Source organism: Scatophagus argus, chromosome 11 (genome assembly GCF_020382885.2).
Source record: "Scatophagus argus isolate fScaArg1 chromosome 11, fScaArg1.pri, whole genome shotgun sequence".
NCBI lineage: Eukaryota > Metazoa > Chordata > Actinopteri > Scatophagidae > Scatophagus > Scatophagus argus.
The window spans coordinates 18,426,061-18,441,219 of NC_058503.1; the positions used below are offsets into that span (position 1 = coordinate 18,426,061).

At 41.0% G+C, this 15,159-nt stretch overlaps 2 long non-coding RNA genes across 4 annotated transcripts; one reads left to right on the plus strand and one right to left on the minus strand.

The window, feature by feature from the left end:
* The first annotated feature begins 3,021 nt into the window (after window positions 1–3,021).
* LOC124067567 lies at window positions 3,022–6,780 on the plus strand. 3 transcript variants are annotated; one of them, XR_006844770.1, is made up of 4 exons: window positions 3,022–3,324; window positions 4,383–4,764; window positions 4,907–5,377; window positions 5,834–6,780. It is a non-coding gene; the product is annotated as an uncharacterized LOC124067567 (long non-coding RNA). The 3 variants fall into 3 exon arrangements; XR_006844769.1 differs by having other exon boundaries at window positions 3,058–3,324; window positions 4,907–4,996; window positions 5,240–6,780; XR_006844768.1 differs by having other exon boundaries at window positions 3,065–3,324; window positions 4,907–6,780.
* LOC124067568 lies at window positions 6,255–7,191 on the minus strand. The gene is made up of 2 exons (XR_006844771.1): window positions 6,901–7,191; window positions 6,255–6,661 (listed from the first exon to the last, which is right to left on the minus strand). It is a non-coding gene; the product is annotated as an uncharacterized LOC124067568 (long non-coding RNA).
* Window positions 7,192–15,159: the final 7,968 nt, after the last annotated feature.

The following is a 15,159-nucleotide window of genomic DNA, read 5'->3' on the forward strand; positions in this document are numbered from 1 at the left end:
GTCTGTCCTCCTCTCTGGCTCCTATGCTCTGATGCCTTCTCTGAGCACAGATTGTTGAGTTAATTTCTGTGCAGGACAAAAAGTCAGAGGGGGATCGACAGACTGACAGCCACGCTTTGGTTTGCAGCAAGACAAGAAGCTGAAAATAAAAAATTTCAAAGAAATTTGAAACAGATAAATACGTGTGAAATGGGAGGAATGATTGAGCCCAGAGGTTTCACAGCAGGGTCTGTTTCAGCGGAGGGGACGAACGAGGACGGAGACAAAAACACGATAGGAGAGTGAAAGATTAGTGGATAAGAGAGTATTGTAGAATATAGAAGATGTTATTGCACATTTGTTAATATTCAGACCACCAATCTGTCATCTTTTTTTTCTTTACTTTTATTAGTTTTATTAAGACATGATCATGAATCGCTGTGGATTTCATTTGATCTCAGTTCTGAAATTACTGCTTTAAGGGGCACTTCATTTGTTTTCCTTTTTTTTTCCCTTGAATACCTTATAAAGCTGACTGCACTGAGGATCTGGTGTCACTGATGTAAGGGCAGGCCTTTTCGGCCACACTTTCCAAAAACTTGTCTCTCTTCATGGTGGTTAAGTTTTGCCGTGATGCTGACTCAGTTTGTACAACTCTGTTTCCCAGCTTTTCTGTAATCTGGGTTGTACTACAGTTAGACACTCCTCCAGTTGAAACACAGCCTCGGTTGTTTCAGCAATTGTGCTGAACCAATGAAAAATCCCTCGAGAGAAGGTAATAATTATGACAGGAGCAGAAGAGGAAGTCCACATAGTGAAGAGGTTGGAGTGGATGGATGGGTGAGTGCAGGAGGCCACCAAATGTGTGTTTTCACTTGGACACAAAAGGGTCTTCTTATTATGTCCCACTTGTTTTGATGTGATAAAACAGAACACATTACAACTTTAAGGAGAATCCAGGAGGTAAAATAGTTCAGTTTTCAAAGTTGGACTTGATAATGTCTTTATTGTGTCGCGCTTGAGGAAATTCTACTTTTCACTAGCAGACCCATTGCCTTTGTGATTTGGATTATAGCTCCATTAACGGTGGTTTTGTACTCAGAGTTGACTGAACTATGTGATCACCTGTTCTGGAAGCGGAGAGTTTACCATCTCATTGTTAACTCAGTGTTCAGGCTTAAATTCAGAGTTTGTTAAACGGGCCCCTGTGCCACCAGTTCAATCCTGCCGATATCCCCAGATGGCCAGCTCGGCTCTGGTCTGACTCACTTGATAAGAGTTTGCTGGTACTGCCATAAAGTTGATCTTCTCATGACTGAGTGCCATGTGCTGGCATGGAGAACTGGTGGACAGATTCTCTCCTAAAGCCAATTTTATCCTCTGGAAGGTTGGAAGTGAGCAGGAAATGCAGAGAGGAGGACACGGAGAGAGTGGGAAGAGGGTTTTATTCGGTCAGGACCCTCCAAATGTCACCCACGTCCTTCTCTGCGTCTGTCTCACGCCAGCTATCCTCTCTGGGTCTGTTTATGCCATTTATCAGCAGCGAAATTTGCGAAACAATGTTCAAAATGTCAACCAGTTGAGTTTGAAATCTGTGGAGAGAAGTGAGGGATGAACGGAAGAGTTAAAAATGGATAAAGGAGTTTAAAAGGATAAAGAGTGCGAGAGGATGAGGATTAGCTGTTGTTTTCTCCGTGGATGATTTGGTTTGTTCCCAGACTGTGTGTGTGTGTGTGTGTGTGTTTATGTGTGTATGTTGGTCCATGTAAGGCTGAAGATGTTCGTAGTTGTTTTCCTAAACGTCATTATTTCATGATTGGCTTCAAGCACTATTTAAGCAGAGTTTATTAACATTTGACTGGCTGCTAACTTTTAACAACCACTGGCCTCACTGAACAGACGTAGGCTGCTTCTTCACTGACGCCATCGGCTGTTGGCGGCCTCAGATTCCCCTAAAAATAGGATAAACAAGATAAGTATAAATCTAAAAATACAGGTATTTACATGTGTTAAAAATCTAAAAATACAGGTATTTACATGTGTTAAAAAAATCTAAAAATACAGGTTTTCACATGTGTTAAAAAAATCTAAAAATACAGGTATTTACATGTGTTAAAAATCTAAAAATACAGGTTTTCACATGTGTTAAAAAAATCTAAAAATACAGGTATTTACATGTGTTAAAAATCTAAAAATACAGGTATTTACATGTGTTAAAAATCTAAAAATACAGGTTTTCACATGTGTTAAAAAAATCTAAAAATACAGGTATTTACATGTGTTAAAAATCTAAAAATACAGGTATTTACATGTGTTAAAAATCTAAAAATACAGGTATTTACATGTGTTAAAAATCTAAAAATACTGGTATTTACATGTGTTAAAAATCTAAAAATACAGGTATTTACATGTGTTAAAAATTTAAAATTACAGGTTTTTACATGTGTTAAAAATCTAAAAATACTGGTATTTACATGTGTTAAAAATCTAAAAATACAGGTATTTACATGTGTTAAAAAAATCTAAAAATACAGGTATTTACATGTGTTAAAAATCTAAAAATACAGGTTTTTCCATGTGTTAAAAAAATCTAAAAATACAGGTATTTACATGTGTTAAAAATCTAAAAATACAGGTATTTACATGTGTTAAAAATCTAAAAATACAGGTATTTACATGTGTTAAAAATCTAAAAATACAGGTATTTACATGTGTTAAAAATCTAAAAATACAGGTATTTACATGTGTAAAACCATACATACATTTGATAGTGTGGAAAATTTGCACTGTATGGTTTCAGTTTGTAATGACCATACAGACACACACAGTGGACGTATGACATACACACGTCACACTGATCACACGGTACCACCAATCAGAAAGCCTGTACTTCGATCCCTGACTCCTGCAGTCTGCATGTCATGTGTGGCCTTGGCCAGGATACTGAACTCCTGAAGCCAAAGTCATTAGAGTGTGTGTATAGGGAGTAAGACAACTATCAAAAAGATGTGTGTGTAACCATTTGTATTTGTAATGTTGAACATTTGTATGTCAATAAAAGTGTTGCACACAAAACTTTGCTGTCACATACGTGAGTCTGAGCAATTGTTAAAGATCTAAAAATAAATCTAAAAGCTGTGAGCGCAAAGTCTTGTGAATACAACTCTTCACTGCGACGACTACGAATTCAGGTTTGTGGGTTCGAGTCGGAAAGCGTTGAAATGACGTCACTGGGGTCACAGGCAGGTCACAGGGGAAAGTAATCGAACCGCGATTTTCCCAACTGCGCATGCTCCAAATCCAAAGATGGCTAACGACAGTGAACCGGGCGAGTCAGCGTCACAGGTAAAGTCAATATCGTGTGTATCAAGTATTTAGTTCATGAAATTGTACCGTTTTAAAATAATATACAGTTCTTGGACTTACAGACTTACTGCTTTAGCTCGCAAGGTAACGACATGCTGGCCGGCCACGCTAAGTTAGTGATAACCTTACTAGCGTAAGAAGTTGGCTTGTGCTAATTGATTAGCACTGACCTGCAAAATATCAAATAGTTAATTTGAGACCTAATGTTGATCAAAATACTAATTTTATAAACTATGTCATGTAGCGTGTAAATCTGTCCATCGCAAGGCCTCCTCTCGGCCATGCAACATTAGCTTTTTTTAAAGAAGCCGGAGAGAAATTAATCCGTGGAGCGGCGGACAACATTATATATCATATACATTCGAATGAATGTAATGGAAATGTGTTACAATGTATATATTTGTGTAATCTTTGTCATAAACAAGAGATTATAGCCTGGTTTACTTCTATGGAATTATATTCATGCCACGCGCGCTCACAGCGTCTTCCTCCGCGCTCAGGCAGACTGCTACGCGCGCTCACAGCGTCTTCCTCCGCGCTCAGGCAGACTGCTACGCGCGCTCACAGCGTCTTCCTCCGCGCTCAGGCAGACTGCTACGCGCGCTCACAGCGTCTTCCTCCGCGCTCAGGCAGACTGCTACGCGCGCTCAACTTCACTTGCGCGCTCGCTCAAGTTTTGCACGTTTACAAATGTGCCACAAAGGTCAACCAATCAGAGAATTTGGATGGCGAAAAAGTGTGATCGGCTGCTTCTGCTCCAATCACATCGCAGCATCCGCTTGGGACGTTTTGCTATGGAGCTCTAAAGCGGAGTAGTGAAACCGCAATGCATTGTGGGATTTGCGGGCAACTTAAAAGTTTTTTTTAATTATTTTATTCAACATCCTCTTCCTGTTTGTCCATATTTATCAAATCAGACTGACTTGACACTGTCAACAGGGGGCCTCTGGTGGCATAGTGGGCTCAAATGCTAATTGGGAAAGAAACAGAGAGACAGATGAGACCTTTTGAATTTCCTCTATTTTTCTGTTTTGCAGAAACGCTGGCAGAGATCGAAAACAGACTCTTTGTTGGAGGTCAGATAAGAAAGGGAAGAATCCTGTTAATTGTCTCAACAGTTTGGACTCTAACTACTTCAGGTGTGTAGTGAAATTTCTCTTGTGTGTTTTCTTTTAGTATATTAATTGCAATACTGTTTAAACCTGTCTTATATCATTGTAAATATTTTCAGGCAGCCTGTATGCTGTGTTGTTTTGTTTTGGTTAGGAGAGATCATGGCAGCTGGCCTGGCACAAGGCGGACCTCGCCCCAACTTCATGCGCAAGTGGTGCTTCAGATATCTGCTCCGGTGACTCTGACGCCATACAAGCGTCTGCCAGTGATGTAACAGATTTCAAACTGTCACAGCTTATTGAGAGGGTAAATAAAACTTTTATTAAAGTCAGTAATTGCATTAACCTCATTGTGACATGGTTTGCATAATTACCTTTTGGGTTTGTTGTCTGTAGAGAACTGTGATACAATGCAACTTAATTTCACCTGACACCTACTCTGTTCTCAGATTAACAGCATTGATAATGACAACATCAGTGACCTGGTTGATGATATTGTGACCTGTGGATACTCCGGAATCGTGAGACAGCATGATAAGGTATGTTGGTTTTCATTAAGACAAGGGTGTATTGTACAAGAATTTGTGACTTGAATTAGGGTACTTGTTTGGCCGTGTCTAAAACATAGATTACAAGTAACATGACATTGGTTTCATGCAAAGCTGTGTCGTTAAACTTCTTTACATGTCACCAAATAAAAATATTTTTCAAGTAGTTCTGTCTTTTTTCCTGTACATGTAACAGGTGTACCACTAAAGTTCAGTCTCCTGGTTGTCCTTTAGATCTGTTGTACTTCACTCCACCATGAGTCATCCTGATGCTCGACCAGCAAAGTCCTGCAACTGTATGACCTACCCGAACTCATGAAGACCCATCAAGACTTCTGCCTACCACTGTTTGTTCCAGGGGAAGATGATGAGGTATATTCTTAGTTTGAGACTGCCTTTAATTAAGCATGAATGTTTTTTGCAAGAATTCCTTCTTCTTAATGGCAGATGCAAACGTCGTCCTGGAGAGTAGCAAAAGCAAAGCAACATGCTTGTCCCTGGGAATTTTGTCCTTAGGGTGGACCAGTTTCTGTCTAAGCATGGTCATGGGTTTGAAGTGAACCGGTATGTCATGGTTATTAAAGATTCTGCATAATTTCTATGATACTCCTGACACATAAGGAGTAACAATGTCCTTCCTCTTCCTGTTAATGTCCTTCTTCTTGTTGGTGGGTCTCTGTGTAGTTTTTGCTTTATCAAATGTTCTTATACTGAAAAAGGTCAATGTGATTTGTGTATATTGTGTTTACGTAAGGGAATTTATCAACTTGAAAACCAAACTGTATTATTTTCAGTTCAGACTAACACTGTGTTATTCTCTTCATTAAGAACAAAAGGGCCCCAGCAACAACAGTGTTACCCCAGAAGGCTTGACTGTAGGACGCATCACGCAGTGGATGACTGGACAAAGACACAAGCCTGTTCTGCCAAGCGAAAAGAAGGACTTTGTCATACATATGAAATTCCACCATGATTGTGACACACAACACACTGTTTGTTTTCCAACTGTAAGTGCTTGCAGTCGTACAGTCACATTCCCCTCAGCTCACCTGAAAACATACAGTGAATTCAGAAACATGACACTAGCAAACTTTTGTCAGGGTCTAACCACTCAGTGTAAAGGAAAACAACAAAGTCACTGCAACATGTGTAATCATGTTTTGTTGTTATACGTTGATGTTATATTGTGACATCTTCCTGTTTCAGTCAACTTTTTTGTATTCACTGTTAGAAAACAATTGTTTTTCTTTTAATAATGGTTTACTCCAAAGTTAGTTTTTGCTCCATGTTACTCTTCAGGGTACCCACGGTAATTTTTGGTTTTCACAAATTTAACTCTGATGAATGTAATGGAAATTTCATGGGAAAGTCCAAAATGTTTTTCAATAAAAATGTTTGCGACTCCTGTCTCATATTAAAGTCTTGTTACATCTCAGGCATTTCTTGTGTTGCACTTAGACTTTCAAGACATTGAACCCTTGTTATGTAAATGTATCAGCCAAATGATTCTAATGATGCCAAGGGATTTATCATGGACTGTACACTTTCCAGAATGTACGGATTCAGGGGGCACTCAATTTCCTGGACTTGAACTCCATATGGTTCCTCATGCACAGCATCAAACATCTCCCAGTCAGTTCCAAATAGTTCCATGCTCTGGAAAAAGATAGAAAAAAGATATTCTTTTTAATATTATTTTGTATGAAACAGTATTTGTTAGCTTCATATAACTGCCTAAGTCATATTTTAAGATTTTTAACATTATGGTTCACGGTGATTCAGCAGTGTCAGGAGAGTAGAATGAGATAGATATCACAATATGACTTAGGCAATTAAGCTATGAGGCTAATGATTTAGAAATATTTTGACAAAAATACCAAAGAGCTTCAACAAACCTGCAAATCTTCATGTGACCCAAAACCCAGAGCTGGTTTGGGGAGAGTCCACCTTCAGTCCCTAAAGTATGGTTGTCCCAGCCTTCTGTGACGGTGTGAAGGGCGTCTGCCAGACACGGAAGGAAGACAGTGGGCACAAAACAGATGAACAGCATCTGCCAGATGCAACAGGCCATCTTCCTCAAGACTGTGAAGAGCTTCATAGTAAAGGTGTGTCACGCTGGTCCAGACATCTCGCCACAGGCGCTTGATTCTAGATCAGAAGCAGAATTTATTCAGCTGAAAAATAATAAAAATGGTCTCACTGAAAATACTTTCCAACAATAATTTCCCAGTTTACATCTTACTACTGACATACAGTGAATTATTATTGTAATCTCTGATTATGTACACTCTGCCCAGCTATGAAGCTCCCTCTTCCAGTGCCTTTAACTGTGAACATGGTTTCAGCAATTGAGACATTTTCAACACCCTCATCACCCTGACCCTTGAAAATACATGGAAAAAATGTTCTGTCATATTCATCACAACAAAATATTCAATCGGACATTACTAGTAATTAGGGCATGGAAAACAATAGCCCAAGTTTATATCATTGTTTACCTGGAAGGCCAGCCATATTTTTCCGCTGCCTTCAGAAAAAATGAATGAGCAGTGTTTGAGTGGTTATTTGCTGCTGGTTCCAGATAGAAAATCTGTATAGAAAGACAAAACAGTGTTTGATTCTGCAGAGGCAAAATATTATGGCCTACAACTGCATATATAATCATCATTGATCTCCAGGAGAAAATTCAGGAGTCATAGCAACAGCAGTAAATCTGCACTATGTCCCTTGTTTCTGAGTAAGCATATGTATTCTCTGGATACAGGGTTTCTACAGTCATGGCAGGCATGATCAGAATTAACAAAATGTTTTGTAAAGTTCTTATTTATTTATTATTTTTAAATGTTTATTCCCTGCTCCTGCTGTACCTCCTCCTCTGCCTCCTGTCTGAAGCCTTAATTAAGAATTAAGAATCACTTTATTGACAGTATATATATTTTTACATACACACACTGAATTTGTCTGCTGCATTTAACCCATCCTTAGTTGAACACACATGCAACACCCGGCAAATTACATGCAGTGAAACACAAAGGAGCAGTGGGCTGCATCAAGCGCCCGGGGAGCAAAGTGGAGGTTAAGTGCCTTGCTCAAGGGCACATCAGCCGGCTAATGGGAGGTGGGAGCATTCTTTTCGCATTAATCACTCCACCACACCCAAATTTTTCCCGTCCGTCTGGTGGGGGAATCGAACCAGCGACCCTCACAAGCCGCTTCTCCAACCTCTTGGCCACAGCTGCCTCCTATCTCTGGGGACTTCAATCACGTAATGCTGGACTCTTCACTGTCTACTTTCTTCCAGTATGTGGACTGTCCCACCAGAGGAAACAGGACTATTGACCTGCTGTATGCAAATGTAAGGGATGCATATGCTGCCATTACTCTACCACCACTGGGGAAATCAGACCACAACCTCATCCTGCTCTGGCCTCACTACAAGCCCAAGGTACAGAGAGAACTAACCACCACACGCTCTTTCAGGAAGTGGTCTCCTGAGGCAGAGGAGGCACTGAGGGACTGTTTTCAGTCTACTGACTCGAAAGTGCTGAAGGACTCACATGGAGAGGACACTGAGGGTGTCACCAGCTGCATAACTGACTACATGAACTTCTGCATGGATGTTGTGGTCCCTACCAGAACTGTATGCTGCTTCTCCAACAACAAACCCTGCATTACCAGCAACATCAAGGACTTCCTCAACCAAAAGAAGCGAGCCTTCAAGAGTGGTGATCAGGAGGAGCTGAGTGCAATCTGTCCAGCTGCCACCCATCCACCTCCACTGACCAACACTGAAACCATCCCCTTTTCCCACTGATCACCCCCGGCATCCTCTGGGGAGGGTAACACCCACCTTCACAGCAGCTCAGAGAAGTGGAGAACAGAAGAGGCTATGTATGCTTTGTGTTCGAGGCTACTCAAGGCCTGTGCTTTGGAGCTAGGTGACTCCTTACAGCACATCTACAACCTGAGCATGCAAGTGGGAAGGGTCCCAGTGCAGTGGAAAACATCCAGCACCGTCCCTGTTCCAAAGAGACCACACCCCAAGGAGCTGAAAGACTTCAGGCCTGTCAACCTAACATCACATGTCATGAAGACTATGGAGTGGCTGCTGCTACACCACCTCAGACCACAGGTCCAACATGCACCCAATCCACTGCAGTTTGCCTACCAGGAGAAAGTGGGTGTGGATGATGCCATCCTCTACCTGCTTCATCGGACACTCTCGCACCTCGACAGGGGCGGTAACGCTGTGAAGATTATGTTCTTTGATTTCTCCAGCGCTTTCAACACCATGAAGCCCCTGCTACAGAGTGACAAGCTGGAAACAATGGGTGAGGATCCACATCTGGTGAGGTGGATCTCAGAATACCTCACTGGAAGGTCTCTGACTGCACCTCTCAGACTGTGCTGAGCAGCACTTGAGCCCCACAGGAAACAGTGCTCTCCCCGGCCCTGTTCACCCTCTACACGTCTGACTTCAAATTCAACTCAGACCTGTGTCAGAAGTTCTCTGATGACACAGCCATCGCTGGGCGTATAAAAAACGGACAGGAAGATGAGTATAAGAGCCTGATCGGGAACTTTGTGGCATGGTGCAGGTCCAACAGTCTGCAGTTCAACACCACCAACACCAAGAAGATGGTGGTTGACTTCCGCAGGAACAGACCCCACCTGCAGCCGGTGTCTATTGATGGTGTCTGCGTAGAGATGATGCAGACGTATAGATACCTGGGTCTGGAGCTGGATGACAGATTGGACTGGACTATGCACCTATGTTTATTCTGTACATGCACTAATTTGATTTTTTATTTTTAGTATCCTATGTTTATACCCTTTATGCATGCTGTGCTGTCTGTACAAATGTTGCTACTGGATACCTGAATTTCCCCTCGGGGATCAATAAAGTATCTATCTATCTATCTATCTTCCCACCGGCCTTCCTAATCTTTCCGCTATTCATGACCTCTCTTTAAACTCCTCCCTTTCTTCTCAATATCTTCTCCTCCTCCCCTCCCTCTTCCCCACATATATTTTCCCCACATGGTTGGCCAAAATAAAACCCTTTCTGTGTGTTTAAGAGTATTGAAGTCCTTCTGAGTGCAACCCTTTTTTGGTGATCTTTAGGAGTATATTCATGAAACTGCACCAGAAGACCAGTGACAGTAAAGTGATGACAGTGTAAAGTGAAACCGTATTTCTCCCTAGGATTGCCATCACTGTCTACTTAAAGTGATGGAGTAAAATATGACAAACATTATGAAAAGTTTTGAAAATTAATTGCTAATAATGTATGTGAACCGTGTGGGTAACACATATGCAGTATTTGAACAGTGAATACATTAACGCAAACACGTACAGAGACAATAAAGCACTGTAATAAAAAGTGACAAACCTTTCTCGAGTACCCGTCTGTTGCACCAAATATGATGATGTTGTACCTTGAAAACAAAAGATGAAATGACAATGAGCAGTCATCTTACACCCAATAAATAAACTGACAACAATTGAGTAGCCACTGGTCGATTTAAACAACAAAATACAAGTTTATCACTGTTAACTTAGTCATTTAACAACATACAGTACTCTCAATTCTACATAATGTAATATCGGGCTGGGCAGCCATTCAAAACAAATTGCAAAAAAATATTTTTAGCAAATTAATAAGCCAATCATTAGCTTCCAAGTTCTACAGTCTGTTATTTTTGTTAACAGAAGTTAAGTATAACACACTGTTGTTAGGGACGCCGGTCTGATCAGAGGAGCACAGAGGGGAATTAAATTAAATTAACTATCTGATATTTTGCAGGTCAGTGCTAATCAATTAGCACAAGCCAACTTCTTACGCTAGTAAGGTTATCACTAACTTAGCGTGGCCGGCCGGCATGTCGTTACCTTGCAAGCTAAAGCAGTAAGTCTGTAAGTCCAAGAACTGTATATTATTTTAAAACGGTACAATTTCATGAAATAAATACTTGATACACACGATATTGACTTTACCTGTGACGCTGACTCGCCCGGTTCACTGTCGTTAGCCATCTTTGGATTTGGAGCATGCGCAGTTGGGAAAATCGCGGTTCGATTACTTTCCCCTGTGACCTGTCTGTGACCCCAGTGACGTCATTTCAACGCTTTCCGACTCGAACCCACAAACGTGAATTCGTAGTCGTAGCGGTGAAGAGTTGTATTCACAAGACTTTGCGCTCACAGCTTTTAGATTTATTTTTAGATCTTTAACAATTGCTCAGACTCACGTATGTGACAGCAGAATTTTACTGACATACAAACGTTCAGCATTACAAATACAAATGGTTAGAATCACACGCACATCTTTTTGATAGTTGTCTTACTCCATATGTATACCAGTGTATGAATGTGACTATTAAGGATATTTTTTGAGTTAGTTAAGTTTACTTTTGTTTCGTGACCCAACAGCAACCCCTCATTTAGTTTCTTTACCTTTTACACAAAACGCAGAGGCAGAATATTAGTGCAACATTCCCGCCTCGAACAGGCTGTGTAAAAGAGGCTTAGTGTTTCACTTCCATGCACTGCTATAAAGAGATGGGCCTTTTGTCTAACTGTATGTCTGTGTTTGTTAATGTCATTTTGCCTGTTGCATTGATTAAAGAAAAAAAGAAAAAACAGGCCAAGGTGAAGCTCATGTAATTTGAGCGTTTTCGTGGCGGTGTGAAGAGAGACAAACATGGGCAGCTCAATTAAGAAGAAAATTAGAGCATGCAAGGTCCTCATGTGCCTTTGTGAATCATTGTGAAGAGTATGTTTGGTAAACAGGGCCTTGTGAATTAACATGACCTAAAAAGCAAAGCTTTCGTTTTTGGGCTGTTTTGCCACTTTGACATCTCATTGAATAAAAAATGTAAAAAAAAAAAACAAAAAAAAAAACAGACAGATAACATATTTTCATATCACAGCGTTAAAATTGTTTTTGTTTTGAACCAGAAAAATGGTCGTGAAGTGTAAAAATATAGATGGTGTGAAATCTCGTTTTCTTCCTTTGTAACCCAGTAGAGAGAGACTATGGCAACTGTGAGATGCAGCTGAGAAAAAGAAACTAGTCCCATTAGTGGCTTTGGAGATTTTGGCGTGTTTATTTTATGTGAGTCCATTTGTCTGAACAAAGGAAAGTGACATCAGGAGAAACTGTTGCTGTATTGGAACATGTAAGCACTGCAAACAACAAATTAAGGGAAAACCAATCCATTGAAGAGGAAGAACTATGAAGTTGCAGAGGAAAAGATCAGAGTGTGTTTGGGGTTAGAGTTTCATTTCTTTTTTTTTTTGTTGACAAGCTTAATGTGGATCAGCTATGAGCTCTGAGTGTGTGCCATGGTTTGAAAAGACTTTGCCACGATGGGGTTTAGGTGAATTTGGCTAAAACCAGTGACAAAGCCTCCTCTCTTGTGCCAAAACACGGTTTGGTGTTTGCTGTGATGAAAGGCTGCTGGCGGTGGACGCAACCTTTTCTCATGGAAGCTGATATGGAACTAATCCACAAAGGCCGAAAGCGTTTGAGACGGATACTCTCACAGAACACTGAACCCACGGAGGAACATTTTACACAGTTACAGTCAGCACGAGATTTGCTGATGACACTGAGGAACATTTTACAGTCAGCGGGGAATTTTCCAGAATGTAGCGTCCATCGCAGCTCTGCTTTGTGAGCCGATTCTGAAATGCAAATAAGCTAACAAGCAAAGTGTGACATTATTTCTCGGTGTTGTTTCACTTTAGGCTGTGCAGCAATTGAGATTTATTCATTATTCATTTATTGATAACTGTCTGACCGAGTCATAGAGAGAAATACAGCATTGATACAACCTATAAAAACAATATTGATTGCAGTTTGTTTTTACGATATAAGATAAGATAAGTAACATTTAACAGTAAAACGAGGCTTTAAATGTGCTTGTTGAGGGTGTGTTCTGTAAATCATGTCCAGGGATGGGCTAATGTTGCCTTATTAGTACTGTACAAAATGTACACTATCTGGACAAAAGTATTCGTACACCTGACTGTTATACAAATTAATAAGACATTAATGTGGATTTATCAACCACCCACCCCCCCCAGAGGTCAGGGCTCTGTGTGGACCAGTCAAGTTCTTATACACCAAACTCATCCAACTCATGTCTTCATGGAGCTTTGCTTTGTGCACTGGGGCACAGTCATGCTGGAATAGAAAAGGGCCTTCAACAAACTGTTGCTACAAAATTGTCCAAAATGTGTTGGTATGCTGAAGCATCAAGATTCCGAGTGGTGTCCCAATACTTTTGTCTATATGGTGTATGTGTAGAGAGCTGGAAGGAATGAAGGTTTCCACTGCGGTCTGAATCATCCATCTTCTGTAGGACACACATGCATGCGAGTTTGTGGGTCCGCACACTCCTTTGTAAGACTTCTCACACACTCTCATCACAAACACGGAGATGTGCATTTACACACACGCAGGGCAGAGACAGAATCCAGAAGACAGGAGACAGGGGGGACATAAACAAGCCTGATAGGCATGTTAACAACATGGCTTGTCTCTCCTCTGATATGTGTCACTCCTGGCTCGCTCACTTATTTCTGCGCACCGGTTGAAAAAATGTGAGTATGGAAATGTTTTTATCATACACTTCACTTTTTTTTTTATCTTATAAACACACTCAGTTTGTGGCTTGTGGGAACGGAAACATTCACAATTGCTGGAATAAACACAATAAACAGATTTTTAAAGTGATTGCTTATTGGAACATATAAATGGTAAAAAGAGGGGTGGAGGGAAGCCTTTTGATTGTCAAATTACAGACACAAATGCCCCTTCGACTAGCTTGCCGTAATTACTGAATCCTGCTTGTGGATGATGATGACAGTGTTTTTCAAATTAAAGCCTCTGTTACATAAATCAGAGATGAGAGATTTTAGAGACAGGAGGAGGAAATAATGATCACATTTGTGTGTTCTGGCCACAGTTCCAAGCAGGAAAGTGTTGATTACAGGGTTAAAGCTTGCAGACCAATAGGTCATGTCACCCTCTGCCCCCCCACACTTCACCTCCAATCAGAAATATGTTTTACTCCTCGTTCCATCAGCTGAATGTTTGAGCTTCTCTGTACAGAATGATGAATGGGCTGATGAATGTGGAAACAGATGATGTTTTCACATCCATCTGCCGAACGTGTAAAGTTTCTTTGCGCTTATTGAAACATTTTCAGGGCTGAGCCTTCAAGCATGATTTGTGACATCACAAATAGTTCGCAGGCCAGTCCTGGTCCAGCGTTCAGCTGGCAAACAGTGTGACGGGGAAACTCGAAGCCTCCGGTGCACAGTTACACTGAAGTGTGGAACACCTGTTGTCCGGCAGGTCAACTTAAACCCTATGGACTCAAAGATTTTAACAAGACAACTCAACTTCCTTTTGTGAAAATAAGGGATGCAAGTAGAGCAGTTTATATCCATGCTAAAACAGGGAGGGGATCTTGAGTATCCATGAATTAACAATGCATCCCTCTGTAAACTGAGGAGAAAGTAGGCCATGTGTCCAATTATGAAAGCTTATTTTTCATAGCCTCTTGTACTTTGTCGAAGGCGTGCTGATGTACATCTACAGGATCTTTTCAGCAGGAGTTCTGCTTTGTGTCAAAGCGTCAAACATTCAGCCTACGTGTTCACAAAGATCCGCCCGAGAATTAAGCTTTTATCCCTCACGCAGCCCTTTTGCTCACGAAGACACATAAACAGAACACGTGTGCATATATTTATAAATGGACACACACAGACACACAGGGAGGAATCTGTGTGTTCACTCACATCAAAACACAAAAGTGCAAGAAATGGTTTTCACCTGGTGTGGATAGAGTTTCATTCTTTCAGCCATGAGAGTTTATTAGCTGCTTAAAACATTACCACAGAGGGAGTTTCCCTACGCTCGAAAGTGCTGCATTCCTCTCACGATGCACACACACACACACACACACACACACACACACACTCACACGGGGGAAACCAAACCCTCACTTTCCATCCCTCTGTCTCCATGAAGCCACTCTCTTTCTTCCTTTCTTTCTTTCTTTCGCTCTGCCACACCATCGCACACACTCCACCTTCCTCCTCCTCCTCTCCCTCTCTTGGTGCCTGTCTCACTCCTACAC